The following is a 23,535-nucleotide window of genomic DNA, read 5'->3' as shown; positions in this document are numbered from 1 at the left end:
TCATGTCTTTTGCCCATTTTCTAATTGGATTGGTTTTTTAAAAAAATGTTCATTAAATTTCTTTCTTTCTCTCTCTCTCTCTCTCTCTGTCTCTCCCTCTCTCTCTCTCTCTCTCTTTTTTTTTTTTTTTGATGGAGTTTCACTCTTGTTGCCCAACCTGGAGTGCAGTGGCGCAATCTTGGCTCACTGCAACCTCTGCCTCCTGGGTTCAAGCGATTCTCCTGCCTCAGCCTCCCGAGCAGCTGGGATTACAGGCGCACGCCACCACACCTGGCTAATTTTTTGTATTTTTAGTGGAGACAGGGTTTCACTATGTTAGCTAGGCTGGTCTTGAACTCCTGACCTCAGGTGATCCTCCCACCTCGGCCTCCCAAAATGTTGGGATTGCAGGCGTGAGCCACGGCGCCCGGCTGGTTATTTCTTTATGGTGTAGTTTATTCAGAAATTCATGAATTCCCTGAGAGAGAGGAGAGTTGTCTCTTTTCTTCCCCAAAGTATCTCTGGGTGTTTGGAAACAGTCTTTGGCACGTATTAGAAGGTGGCTAATAGGTATTTGTTGAGAGAATCAGTGAGTAAATGAATACATGACTCCATGGTGTGTGGTTCTGGCCACGTCATTTGTGGCGCCCCCTGCTCCCCAGATCCATTCACTGCCTACTTTGTGCTCCCTGAGGCTGACCTGGGTGGACAGCATCCCCCACCTGGTTGCATTTGACCCACGGAGGCAGTTGCTGGAGATCAGCCAGAGAGAATGAGGCATTTCTCCTCTTGCCCTCTGCTGACCCTTGCAGTCCCTGCGGGTTGCATGCTGACCACAGCTCGTGCCCGGATGCTCTGCCAGGCTTTAGCTCCACTGGCTTCCGGGGGAAGCGCCATTTCCTTCCCTCCCTTCTGCAGCCCCAGGGCTGGTAGCAGCTTCCCTCTTTTGCTGGCCTCTGGCTCTCCCTAACCTGCCCACACTTCTGTGAACATGAACCACCTGGTCAGCTCTGCCTTCTGCTGGGACCCTGACTGTAACAGATAGATATCATTATTATTATTATTATTGAGATGGAGTCTCGCTCTGTCACCAGGCTGGAGTGCAGTGGCGTGATCTCGGCTCACTGCAACGACTGCCTCCTGAGTTCAAGGGGTTCTCCTGCCTCAGTCTCCCGAGTAGCTGGGACTACAGGTGTGCACCACCACGCCCAACTAATTTTTGTATTTTTAGTAGAGACGGGTTTCACCATGTTGGCCAGGATGGTCTTGATCTGTTGAACTCGTGATCCGCCCGCCTCAGCCTCCCAAAGTGCTGGGATTACAGATGTGAGCCACCGCGCCCGGCCAACAGATAGATATTATTGTTGCCACTCTACAGAATTGGAAACTGAGGCTCAGAGAGGTTATACATCATGCCCAGGACCACACAGCAAGTCCTGACAGAGCCAGGGTTGAGCCCAGGCTCCCTGGCTTGGAGCCCATGCTGCTGGCTTTCAGAGGGTTTTGAGCTCTTCTCCTCTGAGGGGCCCAGGACTGGGGTCAACATGAAGGTGCCTCAGGTGACCCAGAAGGCAGCTGAGACCTGGACCCCCTTGAAGGCACGTGGGTGCCTGTCATAGCTCTGGCAGTGACCACGAGCCCATTGGCCTCTTCCTCCCTGTGAGAGCTGAGCATGTCTCTGGGGCCTGGCAGGAAACCCAGCCTGTGTGTGTTTCTGCTGCTCAGTCACGTGAGACTGTGGGAAGCTGCTGGGAGGCTCAAGTGAGGCCCCTGCCCCAGCCACAGTGGCGGCCTGACCTCACATTTCCTTCGCTTCTTCTCTGAGTGAGCAGATGTGGCCAGCACCCACCACGTGCCAGGACCGTCCTGACACCCTGAGGGCGAGGGGGGCACCGTGGCAATGTATCAGAGGGAGAGGGCACAGGCTCTGCAGCTTGAATACTAAGGCTGAGTCCCTTCTTGAGGGACCCCAGGCTCCTTGCTCCTGCAATGGGGACCATTGCACTTGCTAATTTCACAAGTTTATCCTTTCATTTATTTGCCTATCCATTGGTGGATGGAGCCATTAAAACATAGTTAATGAGCCTTTGTTTATAGCCTGCACCTAAGAAAAGAGCTCTGTGAATCTAAAGCCCTGTATGAAATGTAGTTCTCTGATGGGGGAGTCTGAGTACCTCCCACCACTGCCCCTGTGTAGCCTAGGCCAAGAGGGCCTTTGGTGCCATTGAAGGACTAAGTGAAAACCTGACTTGTCTGAGGGCTCTGTGCACTGGGAGGCACCCCTGGACCCTACCCTGTCCCCTGTCACCATAGTCAGGGAGACAGGCCCGACAGTGCACAGTGACTAACCCAGGGCCACACCATGTGTTAGGCAGAATAATGGCCCTCCCCTCAAGTCCATGTCCTGATCCCTGTAGCCTGTGAATTTGTGGCCTCACGCACTCCTTATGGCGAGAGGAACTTTGCAGATGTGAATCAGGGTCTTGAGATAGGGAGAAGGTGCTGCATTCTCCCAGGGGGCATGACATCATCACAAGGGTCCTTATAAGAGGTGGGCAGGAGGGTCAGAGTGAGAAAAGGGCGAAATGACAATGGGAACAGAGAGAGATTGGAAGATGCCACCTCTGTGGCTTTGAAGCTGCAGGAAAGGGCCACAAGCCAAGGAATGCAGGTGCCTCTGGAAGCCAGAAGGGCAATGAGTGACCAGATTCTCTCCTAGAGCCCCTGAAGGAGCACAGCCCCGCCCACACCACAGCCTCCAGAACTGTAAGAGAAGAAATTTTTGGGTTTCTTTTCTTTTCTTTTTTTTCTTTCTTTTCTTTCTTTCTTTTTTATTTTTTGAGATGGAGTCTTGCTGTGTTGCCCAGGCTGGAGTGCAATAGTGTGATCTCAGCTCACTGCAACCTCTGCCTCCCAGGTTCAAGCAATTCTCCTGCCTCAGCCTCCTGAGTAGCTGGGATTACCACGCCCGGCTAATTTTTGTATTTTTAGTAGAAATGGGGTTTCCCTATGTTGGCCAGACTGGTCTTGAACTCCTGACCTCAAGTGATCCACCCGCCTCGGCCTCCCAAAGTACTGGGATTATAGGTGTGAGCCACCATGCCTGGCCAAAATTTGTGTTGTTTTAAGCCTCTAAGTTTGTGGCTATTTGTTAGAGCGGCCACCAGAAACCAGGATACCCGGCAAGGCTGTGACTGGAGCCTGGGACTTCTGCCACCCAGCCTCTCTGCCCGGGGTGGGACCCCTGTTCCACGGCCTTCCATCCAGAGCTCCCGGGCTGTGAGATTGCCTGGGTGCTTCGAGATTATTTTTCCTTCCATAGAGTGCTTAAAATGTTACAAAGAATATTATCTGTATAAAAGAACTTGAATAATGTGGAAAAACCTCACCCAAGCTCACCAGCGTCGCCAGCACTCACTGGCAGAACTGGAACCTGGAAGCCCCTATGGGCTCCTCCCCAGGCAAACACTGCTCCATCCTCCTGGAGGTGCTTACCCACCTGAAGCATGTGCTTTACAGTTCTACACACGTTTGTGCCCACAGGGCACCTTTCGTGGGACACTCGTGCCAGCCAGGGGTGTGTAAGGAAGATGGAGACTCTGTCCCAAACAGGGCTGCAGCGTCTCCTGAGAGAGGTGAAAATGACCTCAGAAGCCAGTTTCTGATGACAGGCCGGACAGGGAAGCAGCTCTCAGCCTCTGCCTGGGGCTCCTGGAACACCTGCTACCTCGACTCTCAGGCCTCACCCCTGCCACCCTGACCACCCCACCCCCTGCAGCTGCTGAAGGGCCCTTCCTCTTGACTTGCAGATCTAACCTGTGATTGAAGGGTAGTGTCTGTGCAGGAAGGGGAACATCACACACCGGGGCCTGTTGTGGGGTGGGGGGAGGGGGGAGGGATAGCATTAGGAGATATACCTAATGTAAATTGCAGCACACCAACATGGCACATGTATACATATGTAACAAACCTGGACATTGTGCACATGTACCTTAAAACTTAAAGTATAATACAAAAAAAAAGAAAGGTAGTGTCTGTGTAGCATTTTGTGATTTGAAGGGGAAATAAAGTTTTCTGAATAATAACGACATGACCTTTGTGTGTATTTTCCCCATCGTGTGCTCTGCTTTTCTTTTGCGCTTTAGCTTCTCAGACATGACCTTTGGTCTCAGATGCTCAGCTTGGTGGCAGCACTTCACATGCAGGGGTGAAGGGAGGTCCTCAGCCCTGGCCACGCAGGGGTGAATTCCAGAGCATAACAAGCAGGAGCAGCTGTTGCTGTGCCCTCCTCACCTCCTTCTCTTCCCTTCTAGGGTGGAAAGTCCTGGAAAGCAAGGATCCTGGCTCTCGGCTCTGTGTCAGCTCTGTGTATACAGCACAGGGCTTGGCACACAGTAGGTGCTTGGTGAACATCTGGGGAATGAAAGATATCTTGCAGATTCATATAAATGCATCACCTGTGCCTCATAGTTGAGCACCACACCTGTGTGCACCACACCTGTGTACCACATCACTCCACCACATCTGTGCGTCACTCCTGTGTGTCACATCTGCCCACCACATCTGTGCATCACTCCTGTGCATCACTCCTGTGCACCACACCTGTGTACCACATCTGTGTATAACTCCTGTGTACCACATCTGTCCACCACACCTGTGTGCCCCATCTCTGCATCACTCCTGGGCATCACACCTGAGTACCACATATGTGCACCACACCTGTGTGCTGAGCTCAGGTTGGCAAGTGGAGTGAGAATAGTCTGTGGGAGCTGGAAGAGACTCGGACTCCAGCCAGGCCTGAGGACCCCACCCTCTGCTCCCAGCCCAGGGCTGGTCGGGTTGGGGGAGCTTGCCCCTCAGCTATGTCTCTCTCAGGAGGTTCTGGGCTCCTTTGGACTCTGGAAGTGCCAGCTCCACCTTGGGGGCTGATATGGTTGGAGTGTTTGTCTCCTCCAAATCTCATGTTGAAAAGTGATTCCTAGCGCGGGAGCTGGGGGCTGGTGGGAGGGGATTGGCTCATGGGGGCGGATCCCTCATGGCTGGTGGGAGGGGATTGGCTCATGGGGGCGGATCCCTCATGAATGGTTTAGCGCCACCCCGTTGGTGACGAGTGAGTTCTTATTTCATTGATTCACAGGAGATCTGGTTGTTTAAAAGTCTGGGATGCCCTCTCCTTGGCTTCTTGCTTCCACTCTTGCCAGGTGAGATGCCTGCTCCCTCTTTGCCTCTCACCATGATTGGAAGCTTCCTGAGGCCTCCCCAGAAGCAGCTGCCAGCACCAGGCTTCCTGTACACCCTGTCGGACTGTGAGTCAATTAAACCGCTTCTCTTTATACATGACCCGGTCTCAGGTATTCCTTCCTAGTAATGCAATCGGACTAACACAGGGCACTGCCCTGTGTCACAGAATGGGAATGGAGCCCACTATCACAAACAAGGTCAGGAGGGCCTTTCCCTGGGGCCCACACAGACCTCTCACGGGGGAGAGTCCACCCCTGCTCCCAGCCATCCCCCCAGGTTTCTGGGTTTCTGATGGCTGCTACACTGCCAGGCAGCCCCTCGGCCTCACCCCTGAGCCCTACAGGAGATCCAGAGCCCCCTGAGACCTCAGGGCAGAGTTTGGCCACTCCGCCACGCCCACACCTGAGCCCTCCTGCCCGAGCGTGTTTGGTAATTTTCCTGAACATTGGAGGGGCCCTGGGGAGGGGCCATGTTGTGCACCCCATGGCCCTCCCCCTTCTCTGGGGAGCCCTCCCTCTCCAAACACCATTTTGTCTTCTTGTGGACCACACAAATTTCAATGTCGTGGAGCAACAACATCAGACGAGGCCACTCCAGGACTGCGATGGGTCAGGACAAAAGCAAGACCCCTCCGTCACCGTGTCTGAGCACAGGCAACTGCAGGAGCATCGTCCAAGCCACCGAATGTCCAAACTCCCTGTGTCTCAGCAAACAGGAGTGAGGACAGCTGCTAAATCAATCACAGCCTTAGCCTCACTGCGGGCTCCCTGCCACATAGACAAGGTTTGCTAAGACCCCAGATCAGGCAGGGTGCGGTGGCTCACACCTATAATCCCAGCACTTTGGGAGGCCAAGGTGGGTGGATCACCTGAGGTCAGGAGTTTGCAACCAGCCTGGCTAACATGGTGAAACACCGTCTCTACTAAAATACAAAAATTAGCTGGGTGGGCATGGTGGCGGGCGCCTGTAGTTCCAGCTACTTGGGAGGCTGAGGTGGGAGAATTGCTTAAACTCGGGAGGTGGAGGTTGCAGCGAGCTGAGGTCATGCCACTGCACTCCAGCCTGGGCAACAGAGCAAGACTCTGTCTCAAAAAAAAAAAAAAAAAAAAACCCACACACACAAACAAAAACACCCGGGTCAGAGAACTAGCCCAGTTTCCCAAGAGCGTTCAATCCAGAGTGGGGTCCTGAGCTTACATCTTCCCCAAATCGCCCAGCACCAGCCCAAACCCTCCAACAAGCCCTTCCCAGTGCCCCCTTATTGAGCCTCCCTGCGTTTTCAATGGCCATGGGCTCTTTCTCACTGCAACCAGGGATAGGTCCAAGCTGTCCACCCACAGGGCTGCTCCTGGTGGTCCCTGGAGGGAGGGCTTTGGCAGTGGGGAGCCTCTCCCAGGGCCCCTCAAGAGGCAGCCTTCTCCTGTCCCGACTGTGGGGAAGAGGGCAGGAGAGGAGTGAGCAGCTTGTGCCCCAGGCTGGTGGCTGTGCCTGTTGTCCAGCGGACCATCTGTGGCTGCTATCCCCATGGTGACAGGACCCGGCAGGCTCACTGGGGGAGGAGACCCAGCCCTGGGCAGTGGGCATCCTTGCCAGGCTGGGCTGGAGGAGTGGGAGCTCTAGCAGAGAGCTGCCAGCCTCCTGGCCCTGTCCCGCTGGCTCTGGCTTCAGCACAGACTCATCTGCTCCCGGGACTTGTCCCAGGGGAAAGCCAGGCTGCCTTCTGTCTTCAGCCTGGACCGGATCCCACTGGCCACAGCGGCTGAGTCTTTGGTTCAGTTTGAGGAGTGTTTGCTGGCTGCTAGGCTCTGAGTTTGGGGCTGGGGTGCAGGTGTGAGTTGGACCTGCCCTGGGGACCTTCCAGGCCAGGAAAGCCAGCCCCAGAAGTGTGACAAAGGTTGTAATACTGGAAGCCCAGAAAGGGTCTTGGGAGCTGGAACTGGAGGCCTCCCCTCTCCTCCCAGTAGTTCAGTAGAGGCTTCCTTCAAAGAGCAGATCTCAGGTTTGGGGCTCCCGGACCAGTGCGCATCCCACAGCCTCCCTTGAGCCTGGAACCTCTGGCCCTCCTTGCTCAAGTGTTCCGGGTGGGGGGGTTGCCTGCCTATGAGGGTCTGTGGCTTAGGTCCAGGCCCTGAGCCAAGGCAGCGGTGCTGGAGAGGATGAACTTAGCAGAACCTGACCTGCTGCGATGTGGGCCAGATTCCACTTCCTGAGGCCCTCTTCCTGGGGACAGTCACTCACCCCTCCCCGTGGGAATGGCTCTTGCTGCCCTGCTGCCCCTCCCACACCACAGGGGGTATAACATGGGGATAAAAGGAGTCTGGGATGAGGCCTTTCCCTTGCAGCCAGACCCTGCCCCCCACCCCTCCAGTGTGCACTCCGAGAACCTGGCAGCGAGCCCCTGCACTCAGCCCAAACATCCTGTACCAGGGAGTGGGATTAGCCATGAGGTCGGCGGCCGGGCAGTCCCGCCAACAATCTGTCTTCAATTGCTGCTCTCAGGTTTCCCAACCAGAACAAGCCTTGCCTGTGTAGGGAACCCAGGCTCTTGGCCTGCCTTAAAATAACTCAGCATCCTTGGTGGCCTTCTGGGTGGAGGCAGCTTCTGAAGCTCTTCCCCCTTTCAGCCTTCCTGGGCCTCCCAGGACTACCCTGGACACCCCCTTCGCCAATTTAATGCTTCCTCACTGGAGCCAAGCCCTGGGTGGTGTTTTGTAGATTCCTTAGCGTCTTCTACATGGATGATCAAGTTGTCAGTGCGTAGAGACTGGTTAGGGCCTCTGAAATGAGGTGGAGTGGAAGTGACAAGAGCTGACCTCCCTGCCTTGTTCCTGAGCCCTGCGGAAAGCCTGTAGTCTCTCATCATTCACTGTGACTTTAGCTGTAGATTTTCTTTGGGTTTCTTTCTGGTTGGTGAAGTTCCTTTCCATTCTTAATTTGCTGAAAGATTAAAAACATTGTTTTTTGCAACTATTGAAATCAATCTTTTTTTTTTTGAGACGGAGTCTCACTCTCTCTGTCACCCAGGCTGGAGTGCAGTGGCGCAATCTCGGCTCACTGCAAGCTCTACCTGCCAGGGTCACGCCATTCTCCTGCCTCAGCCTCCCAAGTAACTGGGACTACAGGCGCCCGCCACCACGCCCGGCTAATTTTTTGTATTTTTAGTAGAGACAGGGTTTCACCGTGTTAGCCAGGATGGTCTCGATCTCCTGACCTCGTGATCCACCCGCCTCGGCCTCCCAAAGTGCTGGGATTACAGGCGTGAGCCACCGAGCCCGGCCTGAAATCAATTGTTTATTCTATCAATGACGCAAATCACACTGATTGATTTCAAATATTCAAGTAACCTTACATTTCTGGGAGAAATTGCATTTGGCCAGGATTCTTCACCCTTTGTATATATTGGGGGATTCCATGGGCTACAATTGTGTTGAGGATATGTTGAGGGATACTGGTCTGTAATTTTCTTTCTTTCTCCCCTCCCCTCCCCTCCCCTCCCCTTCCCTTCCCTCTCTCCACTCCATCCCTTCCTCCCTCCCCTCCCCTCCCCTCCCTTCCCTTCCCTCCCTTCCTTCTTTCCTTCCTTCCTTTCTTCCTTCCCTCCTTCCTTCCCTCCTTCCTTCCTTCCTTCCTTCCTTCCTTCCTTCCTTCCTTCCCTCCTTCCTTCCTTCCTTCCCTCCTTCCTTCTCTCCCTCTTGCTTTCCTGTTTCCATAAGACTGGTTACATTATTTCTTCCTTAAATATGTGCTAGAGGCCGGGCATGGTGGCTCATGTCTGTAATCCCAGCACTTTGGGAGGGTGAGGCAAATGAATTGCTTAACGTCAGGAGTTCGAGACCAACCTGGCCATCATGGTGAAACCCCATCTCTACTAAAAATACAAAAATTAGCCAGGTGTCGTAGTGCACACCTGTAATCCCAGCTACTCCGGAGGTTGAGGCAGGAGAATCGCTTGAACCAGGAGGCAAAGGCTGCAGTGAGCCGACATCACACCACTGTACTCCAGTATGGGTGACAGAGTGAGACTCTATCTCAAAAAAAAAAAAAAAAAAAAAGTGTGCTAGAAAAGCCATTAGAACCTGAAGTTTTCTTTGTGAGGTAGTTTTAATTACAAATCTAAATTTCCTTACTAAATATAAGGCTCTTCAGATTTTTTTAGTTTCTCCTGTGTCAGATTTGGTAAGTTATGTTTTTCAAGGAATTTATTAATGTCACACGTGTTGTGGAATTTATTAATTTCACATCTGTTGTCAAATTTATTAATTTCACATGTGTTGTCAAATTTATTGCTGTAAAGTTGTTCATAATGTTCCCCTATTATCTTTTTTTAATTTATTTTTATTTTTATTTTATTTTATTTTTTTAAGACAGAGTCTCACTCTTCTGCCTAGGCTGGAGTGCAGTGGTGTGATCTTGGCTCACTGCAACCTCTGCCTCCCGGGTCCAAGCAATTCTCCTGCTTCAGCCTCCCAAGTAGCTAGGATTACAGGCGCCCGCCACCACACCCAGCTAATGTTTTGGTATTTTTAGTAAAGATGGGATTTCATCATGTTGGTCAGGGTGGTCTTGGACTTCTGACCTCAGGTGAGGTCACCTGCCTTGGCCTCCCAAAGTGCTGGGATTACATGTGTGAGCCACTGTGCCTAGCCTCCCCTATTATCTTCTTAATGTCTGTAGAATCTGTAATGATATCCCCTCTTTCTTTCCCAGTATTGTTAATTTGTGTTTTCTCTCTTTTTCTTGGACAATGTTATCAGGTTTTTAGTTATTTTGTTAATCTTTTCAAAAAGCCAAAGAACCAACAATTGGGTTTTGTTCATTTTTGTATTAGTTTACTATTGCTGCTGTAACACAGAACTACAAACTTAATAGCTTCAATCAACAGAAATTTATTATCTATGGTTTTGAAGGTTAGAAGTCTAACATGGGCCTCACTGGCTCAAATCAAGATGTTTGCAGGGCTGTGTCCCTTTCTGGAGGCTCTCAGAGAGAATCCCTCCCCTGTCTTTTTCAGCTTTTAGAGGCTGCCCACGTTTCTTGGTTCATGTGCCCTTCCCTCCATCTTCACAGCCAGCAATGGTGAGCTGAATCTTTCTTACATCTCATCATTGCCCTCTTCTGCCTCTAGTTCTACTTTTTTTTTTTTTTTTTTTTGAGAAGAGTCCTGTTTTGTTGCGCAGGCTGGAGTGTTCAGTGGCGCGATCTCAGCTCCGTGCAACCTCCATCTTCCGGGTTCAAGTGATTCTCCTGTCTCAGTCTCCCCCAGTAGCCGGGATTACAGGCATGTTATTATTATTATTTTTTTTTGTATTTTTAGTAGAGACGAGGTTTCACCATGTTGGCCAGGCTGCTCTCAAACTCCTGACCTCAAATGATCCACTTGCTTTAGCCTCCCAAACTGCTGGGATTACAGGCATGAGCCACCGCGCCCGGCCTCTACTTCCACTTTTAAGAACCTCGTGATTACGTTGGGCCCACCTGAATAATTCAGGACGATCTCCCTATTTTAGCAGCCTTAATTTAACCTGCAATCTTAATACCTCTTTGCCATGAATCGTAACATGTTGACAGACTCCAGAGATTAGGACATGGACATCTTTGAGGGGCCATGGTTTTGTCACAATTTTCTCTATCTTTTTGTTTGTAATTTTATTCATTTTCTCTCATCTTTATTTCCATCCTTCTGCTTATATTGGGTTTAATTTAATCTAATTTAAATTCAAATTATTTATTTATTTATTTATTTGAGACAGAATCTTGCTCTGTTGCCCAGGTTGGAGTGCAATGGCATGATCAGAGCTCACTGCAGCCTTAACCTCCTGGGCTCAAGCCATCCACCCACCTCAGCCTCCCAAGTAGCTGGGACTACAGGCATGTGCCACCACACCTGCCTACTTTTTTGTATTTTTGGTAGAGACAGGTTTTTGTCGTGTTCCCCAGGCTGGTCTTGAACTCCTGGGCTCAAGCAATCTGCTGCCTCAGCCTCCCAAAGTGCTGGGACTATAAATGTGAGCTGCTGTGCCTGGCCTAATTTTTATTTTTATTTATTTATTTTTTTGAGACAAGGTCTCAACTCTGTCACCCAGGCTGGAATCCAGTGGTGTGGTCGTGGCTCATTGCAGCCTCTACCTCCTGGGCTCAAGTGATCCTCCCATCTCATCCTTCCAAAGAGCTGGGACTACAGGTGTACCCCATCACACCTGGCTAATGTTTTAATGTTTTTGTAGAAACGGGGTCCCACTATGTTGCCCAGGCTGGTCTTGAGCTTCTGGGCTCAAGTGATCCTCCTGCCTCAATTTTATTTTATTTTTATTTTTATTTATTTTATTTATTTATTTTTGAGATGGAGTCTTGCTCTGTCGCCCAGGATGGAGTGCAGTGGCGCGATCTCGGCTCACCGCAAGCTCTGCCTCCCGGGTTCACGCCATTCTCCTGCCTCAGCCTCCCAAGCAGCTGGGACTACAGGCGCCTGCCACCATGCCTGGCTAATTTTTTGTATTTTTAGTAGAGACAGCGTTTCACCGTGTTAGCCAGGATGGTTTCAATCTCCTGATCTCGTGATCTGCCCCCCTCGGCCTCCCAAATTGCTGGGATTATAGGCGTGAGCCACCGCGCCTGGCCTATTTTATTTTTATAGCTTCTTTTATATTTTTTTGAGACAGAGTCTTGCTTTGTCACCCAGGCTGGAGTGCAGTGGTGGGATAGCAGCTCACTGCAAACTCTTCCTCCCAAGTTCAAGTGATTCTCATGTCTCAGCCTCCTGAATAGCTGGGATTACAGGCATCCACCACCAGGCTCGGCTAATTTTTGTATTTTTAGCAGAGATGAGGTTTTGCCATGTTGGCCAGGCTGGTCTCTAACTCCTGGCCTTGGTCTCCCAAAGTGCTGGGATTATAGGTGTGAGCCACTGGACCTGGCCTTTTATACCTTCTTTCAATTATTGAGCTTGTTCTTTTTTTTTTTTCTTTTTTTTTTTTTTTGAGACAGAGTCTTGCTCTTGCTGTCCAGACTGGAGTGCGGTGGCACAATCTCCACTCACTGCAACCTCAACCTCCTGGGTTCAAGTGATTCCCCTGCCTTAGTAGGAGTCGCTGGGGTTACAGGCGTCCACCACCACACCCGGCTAATTTTTTTTTTTTTTGAGATGGAGTTTCGCTCTTGTTGTCCAGGCTTGAGTGCAGTGGTGCAATCTTGGCTCACTGCAACCTCCTCCTTCTGGTTTCAAGCGATTCTTCTGCCTCAGCCCCTGAGTAGCTGGGATTACAGGCATGTACCACCAGGCCTGGCTAATTTTTGTATTTTTAGTAGAGACGGGGTTTCACCATGTTGGCCAGGCTGGTCTCAAACTTCTGACTTCGTGATCCACCTGCCTTGGCCTCCCAAAGTGCTGGGATTACAGGTGTGAGCCACCGTGCCTAGCCATTTTGTTTGTATGTTTAGTAGAGATGGGGTTTCACTATGTTGGCCAGGCTGGTCTCAAACTTCTGGCCTCAGGTGATCCACCCGCCTTGGCCTCCCAAAGTGCTGCAATTATAGGCGTGAGCCACTGCGCTCAGTCAATTACCACCTTTTAATTGGAGCATTTATTCCATTTACATTTAATGTAGTTACTGATATAGTTGGGTTTAGGCCCACCATCTGTTACGTATTTTATATTCATCTTCATTGACCCCTTCATCATGTCCAAATTCTTCTTCCTCCTCACTGACTTCATCTTCACCTTCTTCACAGTCTACATCCTCACTTTCATCTTCACCTTCTTCACCGTCTACATCTTCACTTTCATCGTCACCTTCTTCACCGTCTACATCTTCACTTTCATCGTCACCTTCTTCACCGTCTACATCTTCACTTTCATCTTCACCTTCTTCACCGTCTACATCTTCACTTTCATCGTCACCTTCTTCACCGTCTACATCTTCACTTTCATCTTCACCTTCTTCACAGTCTACATCTTCACTTTCATCGTCACCTTCTTCACCGTCTACATCTTCACTTTCATCTTCACCTTCATCACAGTCTACATCTTCACTTTCATCGTCACCTTCTTCACCGTCTACATCTTCACTTTCATCGTCACCTTCTTCACCGTCTACATCTTCACTTTCATCTTCACCTTCTTCACCGTCTACATCTTCACTTTCATCGTCACCTTCTTCACCGTCTACATCTTCACTTTCATCTTCACCTTCTTCACAGTCTACATCTTCACTTTCATCGTCACCTTCTTCACCGTCTACATCTTCACTTTCATCTTCACCTTCTTCACCGTCTACATCTTCACTTTCATCGTCACCTTCTTCACCGTCTACATCTTCACTTTCATCTTCACCTTCTTCACAGTCTACATCTTCACTTTCATCGTCACCTTCTTCACCGTCTACATCTTCACTTTCATCTTCACCTTCTTCACAGTCTACATCTTCACTTTCATCGTCACCTTCTTCACCGTCTACATCTTCACTTTCATCTTACCTTCTTCACAGTCTACATCTTCACTTTCATTTTCATCTTCTTCACAGTCTACATCTTCACTTTCATCATCACCTTCTTCACCGTCTACATCTTCACTTTCATCTTCACCTTCTTCACCGTCTACATCTTCACTTTCATCTTACCTTCTTCACAGTCTACATCTTCACTTTCATTTTCATCTTCTTCACAGTCTACATCTTCACTTTCATCATCACCTTCTTCACCGTCTACATCTTCACTTTCATCTTACCTTCTTCACAGTCTACATCTTCACTTTCATTTTCATCTTCTTCACAGTCTACATCTTCACTTTCATCGTCACCTTCTTCATAGTCTACATCTTCACTTTCATCTTCATCCTCGTCTCCATCAAACTCTTCCTCTTCACTATCCTTATCCTCCTCATTTTCCTCATTTCCTCCTTCTTCATCCTCCTCTTCATCATCTACATCATCCCCCTCAGCATCTGAGTTGGGGGCTTCCTGGTCCTCTTGGTCATAGTGATCAAGGTAGGTCAGCTGGGGCAGGAGCTTGAAGACCCTCTCCCAGTCTTCATTCAGGCTAGTAACCTCACGGTTTAAGAGGTCCAGGCTCTTTAGACGTTCCAACTTTTTCAAAGGTTCTAAAGTTCTGATATCTTTCAGTGTATTTCCATCGAAGTTTAGATGTGTGTGTTTCTAACATGTCCAGATCTCCAAAGACTCTATTGTCGTGGCAGCCAGGGGAGATTTGAAAATGAAATCAAGCCTGCAGTTATTAAATGGAGGAACTCTAAGTTCACAAATTCAACTGTAAAGCCCTCAATTTTTCCATCACTTGATTGGCAATTGTCCAAGACAAGTTTTAGAACAGCGGGTGGGGTCTGGTACTTCAGCTCCACGTGGAGTCTCCTCCTCATGTTCACGTTCCCCTCTTCTCCGCTCTTCAGACTTTCTGAAGATGGGGGAAGGATGTTCCCACCTGTGCAGTAGGGCCATCAGAAGGAGTCTGCTCGTGACAGAGGCCAGCGGTGTGGTCCTGGGAAATGTGTAGCTTGCAGGCAGACAAACGGAGCCCCCAGAGTCAAGTAACTCACGGGAGTAGAGAGAAATCGTGGAGGGAAAAGGCAATGTATATATATTTTTTTGAGACAGAGTCTTGCACTGTTGCCCAGGCTGGAGTGCAATGGCATGATCTTGGCTCCCTGTAACCTCCGCCTCCTGGGTTCAAGAGATTCTTCTGCCTCAGCCTCCTGAGTAGCTGGGATTACAGGTGCCCGCCACCATGCCCAGCTAATTTTTTGTATTTTTAAATAGAGACAGGGTTTCACTATGTTGGCCTGGCTGGTCTCGAACTCCTGACCTCGTGATCTGCCCACCTCAGCCTCCCAAAGTGCTGGGATTACAGGTGTGAGCCACTGTGCCTGGCTGGCAATGTGTATTTTTAACTCATCACAGATTACCTTGAATTAATAGAAAATGTGAGAACCTTACAAAATCATCCTCTAATTCCTTCATCCTTTGTGTTATTGTTTTGTTATATATTTTACCTGAAAATATATTATAACCCCCACAATACATTGTTATTATTTTGCTTTATATAGTCAATTGTCTTTTAAAGAAATTGAAAAGAAGAAAATAGTATTCTATATCTGTCCATATACTTATTTCCATTGCTCTTCATCCCTTTTTCTATATCTGAGTTTTCATCTTGCATAATTTTCCTTCAGCCCTCTAGAAGTTCTTGAAGTTCCTCTAGAAGTTCCTTTTTTTAAAAATTTTTTTTGAGAGAGGCTTTCACTCTGTCGCCTAGGCTAAAGTGCAATGGTGTGATTTCTGCTCCCTGTAACCTCCACCTCCTGGGTTCAAGCGATTTTCCTGCCACAGCCTCCTGAGTAGCTGGGATTACAGGCATGTGCCACCATGCTTGAGTAATTTTTGTATTTTTAGTAGAGGCAGGGTCTCACCATGTTGGCCAGGCTGGTCTCGAACTCCTGGACTCAAGTGATCTGCCCACCTCGGCATCCCAAAGTGCTGGGATTACAGGCGTGAGCCACCGTGCCTGGCCCCTCTAGAAGTTCTTTTAGTTTACACCTGGTAGTGAAGAAGTTAGCTTGTATTTAACCAGAAATGACTTTAGTTTACCTTTATTTTTAATTAATTAACGTATTCATTTTTGAGATAGGGTCTTGCTTTTTCACCCAGGCTGGAATGCAGCAGTGCAATCATAGCTCACTGTAACCTCAAATTCCTGCCGTCAAGCAATCCTCCCGCCCCAGTGTCCTAGAGTGCTGAGATTACAGGTGTGAGCCACTGTGCCCAGGCTGCCAGTATTTTTAAAGGACATTTTTGCTGGATCTAAAATTCCAGTCTGACAGTCCCCCACTGTCCCCACCCCCTGCAGTGCTTTAAAGATATTGTTCCATTGTCTTCTGGATTCTCTTGTTTCTGATGAGTAGTAAGCTGTCATTTCTGTTGCTATTCTCCTGTATGTTATATGCTGTTTCTGTCTAGCTGCCTTTAAGACTTTCTCCTTAGCTTTGGTTTTCAGCAGCTTAGCTAAAATATGTCTATGTTGGTTGCTTTGTATTTATTATTTGAATTTTTCTAAACTTCTTACATCCATGGGCTGATGTTTTTGCTAGATGCAAACTTGCATTGTGGATAATTACATTTGAAACATTTTTAGTCATTATTTTCACATTTTTTCATTTGTTTTTCTGTCTTCTATCTTTCTTTCTTTCTTCTTTTTTTTTTTTTTAGATAGAGTCTTGTTCTGTCACCCAGGCTGGAGTGCAATGGTGCGATCTCGGCTCACTGCAACCTCCACCTCCCGGTTTCAAGTGACTCTCCTGCCTCAGCCTCTGGAGTAGCTGGGATTAGAGGCATGTGCCATGATGCCTGGCTAATTTTTGTATTTTTAGTAAAGATGGGGTTTCACCATGTTGGCCAGGCTGGTCTTGAACTCCTGACCTCAGGTGATCCACCCCTCTCCACCTCCCAAAGTGCTGGGATTATAGGCGTGAGCCACCACCGCACCTGGCCCTGTCTTCTATCTAAGACTAATATTTGTTGAATTTTTTTTTTGAGACGTTGTCTCACTATGTCACTCAGGTTGAAGTGCAGTGGCATGATCATGGCTCACCGCTGTCTCTACCTCTCAGGCCCAAGTGATCCTCCCTCCCACCTCAGCCTCCCGAGTAGCTGGGACTACCGGCGTGTGCCACCATGCCTGGCTAACTTTTTTCTTAGTAGAGATGAGGTCTCTCTATGTTGCCTAGGCTGGTCTCGAACTCCTGAGCTCAAGCAATGTGCCTGCCTTGGCCTCCCAAAGTGCTGCAATCACAGGCATGAGCCACCACGTCTGTCCCATATTAGCGTTCTAATTCAAACGACATGCTTCTCCTTACTCAGCCCTCGATGGAGGCGGTGTTCTGTGGGCCCCACTCCCCACAGGGTCCTTCCTTCTCTGCCTCCATCCTTTCGTGGCCTCCCTTCAGAGGCTTTCCAAAGCCCTTCTGGTCCAGCTCCTGTCCCTGGGCCACTGACTCCTGTTCTCCCGGAGAAGGAAGAAGGCGGCCTGGCAGCTTTATCTGGGTGTTCAGTGCCGGGGCTGCCTGGGGCTTAGCACACTCACTGCATCCATCTGTCCCTGGAATGCACGCCGCCGCTCGCTCACACGCCCAGTTGTTTACCACGAAAGGCCAAGCAGAGTAGCAGAAAGATTCCTGGGGGAGGAATCACGGCACAAATGGGTGTCCACTTCTCGTTTGCCTGTCTCTCTCCGTGCAGTCTAAAGCAAGTCATGCCACGTCTCTGGGCTCAGGATTTCCTCCCAATTCCGGGATGGGAGGAGTGATGTTTACTTCCTGAAAAGCTGGGAGGATTGGATGAGGGAGCACAGACTAGGAAGGCCTGGCCTGAGATGTCCACTGAGTCAGCCAGCCTTGGCCCTGGTGGCCGTTCCCCCAGGCTGGAGGCTGGGGACCCCCATGAACCTTGGGTCAGCAGCATTAGTGAGAGGCCTGGGCTCAGATGGGAACAACCTGCTAGCCATCAGCAGAAAGCCAGTCAAGAGGATGTTAAGTGGGGGAGGGTGGGGTGCAGCCTGAGGTCTGGGGCCGAGGTCCCCACCTGCGTGAGCCAGGGGTAGGATTGGCCCCTCTGAGTAATTGGGGGATCTGAGGCTGCAGCTGTCCTCCTGGAAAAGCAGACACAGCACTTCTGCTCTGTGTGTGACTTGCTGCAGCCCCCGCCCTGCCCTCTGAGGTCCTCCCCTTTCTTGAGCCTCTTACAACTGGGACTGAACCTGGTGAGGACGCTGCCCTTGTTTCCCATCCCTGGGACTGGAGCCCTGCCTGTCTCCTCCTTCCCTCCCTCCTTCCTTCATTCCTTCCTTCCCCACTTGCCTACATGGCCACCTTCTAGCTGCAGACCTGTCTCTCTCGGCCTCGGGCTCCTTACTAGTAAAACAGACTAAGCCGGGCGCAGTGGCTCACGCCTGTAATCCCAGCACTTTGGGAGGTCAAGGCGGGTGGATCAGTTGAGGTCAGGAGTTCGAGACCAGCCTGGCCAATGTGGTGAAACCCCGTCTCTACTAAAAATACAAGAATTAGCCCAGTGTGATGATGCGTGTCTGTAATCCCAGCTACTCAGGAGGCTGAGGGGGGAGAATTGCTTAAGTCTGGGAGGCAGAGGTTGCAGTGAGCTGAGATCGTGCCACTGCACTCTAGCCTGGGTGACAGAGTGAGACTCCATCTAAAAAAAAAAAAAGATAACTTGTAAAATAGACTAATGTTATCTACCCTGAACATTTGTCACAGGGATGAAATCAGACTCTGGCCACAGAGCCTTGGGGCAGGGGCTGGCACCTGGTGGGCACTCGGTGGGCAAAGGTAGAATGAACAGGTGAGTCCTGGCACCAGCCCAGCATCACAAATCCATACTGCTTCACATGTGCCAGTTCAGGGAGCTAGACACAGGGTTCCCTGCCCTCTCTGTGGAAGAGGTAGCCCCTTTTCAACAGGTTTTTAAAGGCAACAACGACACTTAAGACTATGATGAGGGGCCGGGGGCCGTGGTTCCTGCCTGTAATCCCAGCACTTTGGGAAGCCAAGGCAGGAGGATGGCTTGAGGCCAGGAATTTAAGACCAGCCTGGGCAACATGGTGAAACCCCATCTCTACAAATAATATAATAATAAAAAAGCTGGGAGTGGTGATGCATGCCTGTAGTCCCAGCTACACGGGAGGCTGAGGTGGGAGGACTGCTTGAAACCCAGGACTTTGAGGCTGGAATGAGCTGTGATAACGCCATTACACTCCAGCCTGGGTGACAGAGCCAAGACCCTGTCTCTAAAAAAAAAAAAAAACTGGCCAGGTGCAGTGGCTCATACCCTTATACCTGTAATCCCAGCATTTTGGGAGGCCAAGGCAGGCAGATCACTTGAGGTCAGGAATTTGAGACCAGCCTAGTCAACATGGTGAAACCCGGTCTCTACAAAAAATATCCAAATTAGCCAGGCGTGGTGGTAGGTGCCTGTAATCCCAGCTACTCGGGAGGCTGAGGTGGGAAAATCGCTTGAACCTGGGAGGCAGGGGTTGCAGTGAGCCGAGATCTCGCCATTGCACTCCAGCCTGGGCGACAGAGTGAGACTCTGTCTCACCAAAAAAAAAAAAAAAAAAAAATTGACTATGATGGGAATCTATCAGAGGAAATGATGTAGTCTCCAGGGCTGGGAGTTCAAACTGTGATCAGACAGGAGACCTGGGGGAGGTGGCTGAAGGATGCTGCTTGCTTAAAATCAGCTTGCTCCCCATTTCCCTGCCCCACCTGCACTGCTGGGCCCTGCTCTGCCGCCGCCTCCCCCTCCCCCTCCCCCATCTGCTGGTCTGACCTCACTTTGATTGGTAGAAACTGGTGATTAGCTCGGGAGGCGACTCTCAGGCTGGAGCTAACCCTGACTAACTGCTTCTAGGTCACTTGGCTTTGAGAAAGCCCTGACCTTCTCTGCACTGTCAGCTGAGAGGGTCGGGCCTAGACAGTCTAGCTTCTTTTTTTTTTTTTTTTTTTTTTGAGACCGAGTCTCGCCCTGTCGCCCAGGCCGGAGTGCAATGGCGAGATCTCGGCTCACTGCAACCTCTGCCTGCCGGGTTCAAATAATTCTCCTGCCTCAGCTTCCTGAGCAGCTGGGATTATAGGCAGGTGCCATCATGCCCGGCTAATTTTTTGTATTTTTAGTAGAGGCGGGGTTTCACCATGCTGGCCAGGCCAGTCTTGAACTCCTGACCTCGTGATCCGCCCACCTTGGCCTCCCAAAGTGCTGGGATTACAGGTGTGGGCCCCCATGTCCGGCCTGACAGTCCAGCTTCTTAAGTTTTGAAAACCAGTTCCACCACTGAGCCCTGCCCCTCCATGGACCCATTTCAAAAGCGTGGTAACTGAGGTTCGCAGAGGCAGCATTAGAACCTGCAGCTGCCGACTGCGAAGCCCTTGCTCTACATGCAGCCATCACTGCTCCTGGCAGCAGTTTTCCATCTTCCAGGCTGACCATTCGTCCAAGCATTTTGCACCCATTAGCCTGGCTGGGGTCAAACTCAACGACTCTATGAAGCCTGTAAGGAAATGGGGAGGCGGGCTCAGAGCAGCCACCCTTTCTGCCCCCAAGGGGGTTAACCGCCAAAACCTCAACATCAAGGTCAGACCGAGGTCGTCGGGTCCAGATATCTCCTAATCATGCCTCTGGAGCTCTGGGGATCCTGAAGGGGCCCCTGGCATTGGGGGAGGGAGCAGGCAGGGCTCTGGGCCCACCTCAGTTTTAACGGAATCATCAGATGAGCTGTGGGATGTCAGCGGGATACCAGCTCTTCCCTGGCCCTGGCACTCACCCTCATCTTGCCTGCCCACATGCCCATGCCAACCTGGTGGCAGATCCCATCCCCTCTCAGGGTCACCCCCAGTCCCCTGCACAAAGCGTCAGTGAGCAGGATGAGCTCCGCTGAGGATCTGTGGGCCAGGCTAGGAGGGACTCTGCGCACCCACCACACGGCCAGCAGGGACAATGCCCCCTTAGCGTCTCCCTCCCTGACCTCGTCCCCTCCTCAGAGCCTCCCAGACAGCTCTTGCCACTCCTCCTCGCTGCCTGTCTTCTCTTTCCTCCTAGAGTTTCGCCTCCACGATTCTCACACTCTCCTCCTCTGTAAGTCACGAAGCCATTCCCTTAGCCACAGGTCCTACTCGCCAAGAACTGTGAAGGACACGAGATTATACCCTATTTGCAAGGTAAGAAAAGAGCCTGCCTCCATTCCATAAATTCTGGCAGAAGATATGAGACTCCTGGGTCAGAAACAAGAAACAGTTCATGACCCACAGCAGCCGCGGGAGCCAGAGTATCTGCATTTTTATGGGCCAGTTCCAAGAATAACACAAATAGGGCTCAATGGCAGCTTTGTACTCAGGGGATTGTGTAGAAGAGGAGCCTTGGGCTCAGAGAACCTGAATCTTTTATAGCAGGTGGTGAGCATGCCTGCCGTTTACTCTGCAGAGAAAAAGTAGCTCCACAGTTCCAGGCTGTTTACTTATACTGTGTTGACTTTCATCCTCCAAAAATTCCTGGCCACCTGGAAACTGAATGTGACCTTACAGTTGGTCCTTGAACAACATGGACTTGAACTGCTTGGATCCACTTATACGTGCATTTTCTTTCACCTCTGCCATCCCTGAGACAGCAAGACCAACGCCTCCTCTTCTTCCTCCTCCTCAGCCTACTGAACATGAAGATGACAAGGATGGAGACCTTTATGGTGACCCACTTCCACTTAATGAATTGTAAATACATTTTCTCTTATTTACGGTTTTCTTTAAACATTTACTTCTCTCTAGCTTACTTTATTGTAAGAATACAGTGTGTAATACACACAACATACAAAATATGTGTTAATTAACTCTTTCTGTTATCAGTAAGGCTTTCAGTCAATAGCAGGCTATTCAGCTGGGAGTGGTGGCTCACCTGTAATCCCAGCACTTTGGGAGGTTGGGGTGAGTGGATCACTTGAGGTCAGGAGTTCGAGACCAGCCTGGACAACATAATGCAACCCCGTCTGTACTAAAAATACAAAAAAAGTAGCCTGCCATGGTGGCACGTGCCTATAATCCCAGCTACTTGGGAGGCTGAGGCAGGAGAATCACTTGAACCTGGGAGGCAGAGGCTGCAGTGAGCTGAGATCATGCCACTGCACTCCAGCCTGGGTGACAGAGTGAGACTCTGTCTCGAAAAAAGAAAGGAAAAGGAAAATGTACTAACAAATAATACTATGGTGGGTAATTATGTGCACCCAGCTTTATAACCGCAGTCATCTGGAATACCTGGATGAACAACCTAAGTCTTTTGATAAGACCGTTCAAAATCTGTGATGGGCCACCAGTGCCTGTGCACTCACCCAGGAAGCTGAGATCTGGAGAAACTTTACCTTTTCCAAGTGCAGATGGACAAAAAGGACGTCACTTCATTGAGGAAGTTTCAACATTTTTACATAACACACACACACACACACAGTGCTTACACACAAAGTCAACGCTGTGATAATGCACTTTTGTGGAGTCAAATTTGCAAAAGATGCAAAAAATGAATTAGAACTCTCTAAAAGTCTCCATGCAATTTATACTTCCAGGATTGGAAATGAGGCAAAGATTAAATCCATAGCATAACAAATTGTAAAAAAAAAATGCTGCTAGTTTAAAAGAGTGAGTGAAAAGAAAACCTAAACAAAGAAAAAGAAAGCAAAAAAGAAAACTAACAAACCAAAAAGACGACTCGATATGAAAAAATGTATTACTCGGATAGATTATGGGCTATTACTCAGAGATAGTCCATAAGAGCTGGCCAACTTTCATTGTTATTAACTATAGTTTGAAGTCTTGCATCTCGATGAGTAGCTGCTTTTTTTTTTCTTTTGAGATGGAGTCTCACTCTGTCACCCAGGCTAGAGTGCAGTGGCGCGATTTCAGCTCATTGCAACCTTCGCCTCCCGAGTTCGAGCGATTCTCCTGCCTCAGCCTCCCGAGCAGCTGGGACTACAGGCTACCGCCACCACACCCAGCTAATTCTTGTATTTTTAGTAGAGATGGGGTTTCACCATATTGGCCAGGCTGGTTTTGAGCTCCTGACCTCGTGATCCACCCGCCTTGGCCTCCCAAAGTGCTGGGGTTACAGGCGTGAGCCACCATGCCCGGCTGCTTTTTTTTTTTTTCGTTTAAGAACATGCCTCTCCTGTGAGAATATGTTCATGTTCATTTTCTACATGGCTCTGCTCTTTATGGAAGTTTTCTATCATTTGACATACACCGACATGGGCATTCTATCATTCCACATGCATTCACATGCAGACCACAGATTTGGTGGTCACAGTACTGCCTAGGCTGGAGTGCAGTGGCGCAATCTCAGCCCACTGCATCCTCCGCCTCCCGGGTTCAAGCGATTCTCTTGCCTCAGCCGCCTGAGTAGCTGGGGTGACAGGTGCCCGACACCATGCCCAGCTAATTTTTGTATTTTTAGTAGAGACGAGGTTTCACCTTGTTGGCCAGGCTGGTCTCGAACTTCTGACATCAAGTGATCTGCCAGCCTTGGCCTCTCAAAATGCTGGGATTACAGGTGTGAGCCACCATGCCCAGCCAGCCGTACGTGTCTTCCTATCCTACGTGCACATAATTATATTCAAACCAGTCAGAAACTTCAGTGGCTTCTTCAGGCAAATGTGGCTGTATTTCTTTAAAAGCTCTCCGAGGCATAAGAAAAGAAAAATAAAAAGAAAAAAAGAAAAACTAGAAATAGAAAAAAATAAATACATGAAAGCTCCTGGAATATTGTC

At 49.7% G+C, this 23,535-nt stretch overlaps 1 pseudogene; it reads right to left on the bottom strand.

The window, feature by feature from the left end:
• Positions 1 to 11,635: 11,635 nt before the first annotated feature.
• Positions 11,636 to 15,044, bottom strand: LOC100613212 (acidic leucine-rich nuclear phosphoprotein 32 family member B-like; annotated as a pseudogene).
• Between the last annotated feature and the right edge of the window lie 8,491 nt (positions 15,045 to 23,535).

Source organism: Pan troglodytes, chromosome 23 (assembly GCF_028858775.2).
Source record: "Pan troglodytes isolate AG18354 chromosome 23, NHGRI_mPanTro3-v2.0_pri, whole genome shotgun sequence".
Lineage (NCBI taxonomy): Eukaryota > Metazoa > Chordata > Mammalia > Primates > Hominidae > Pan > Pan troglodytes.
Note: the sequence above shows the minus strand (reverse complement) of the source record. Positions and strands in the feature narration are given on the sequence as shown.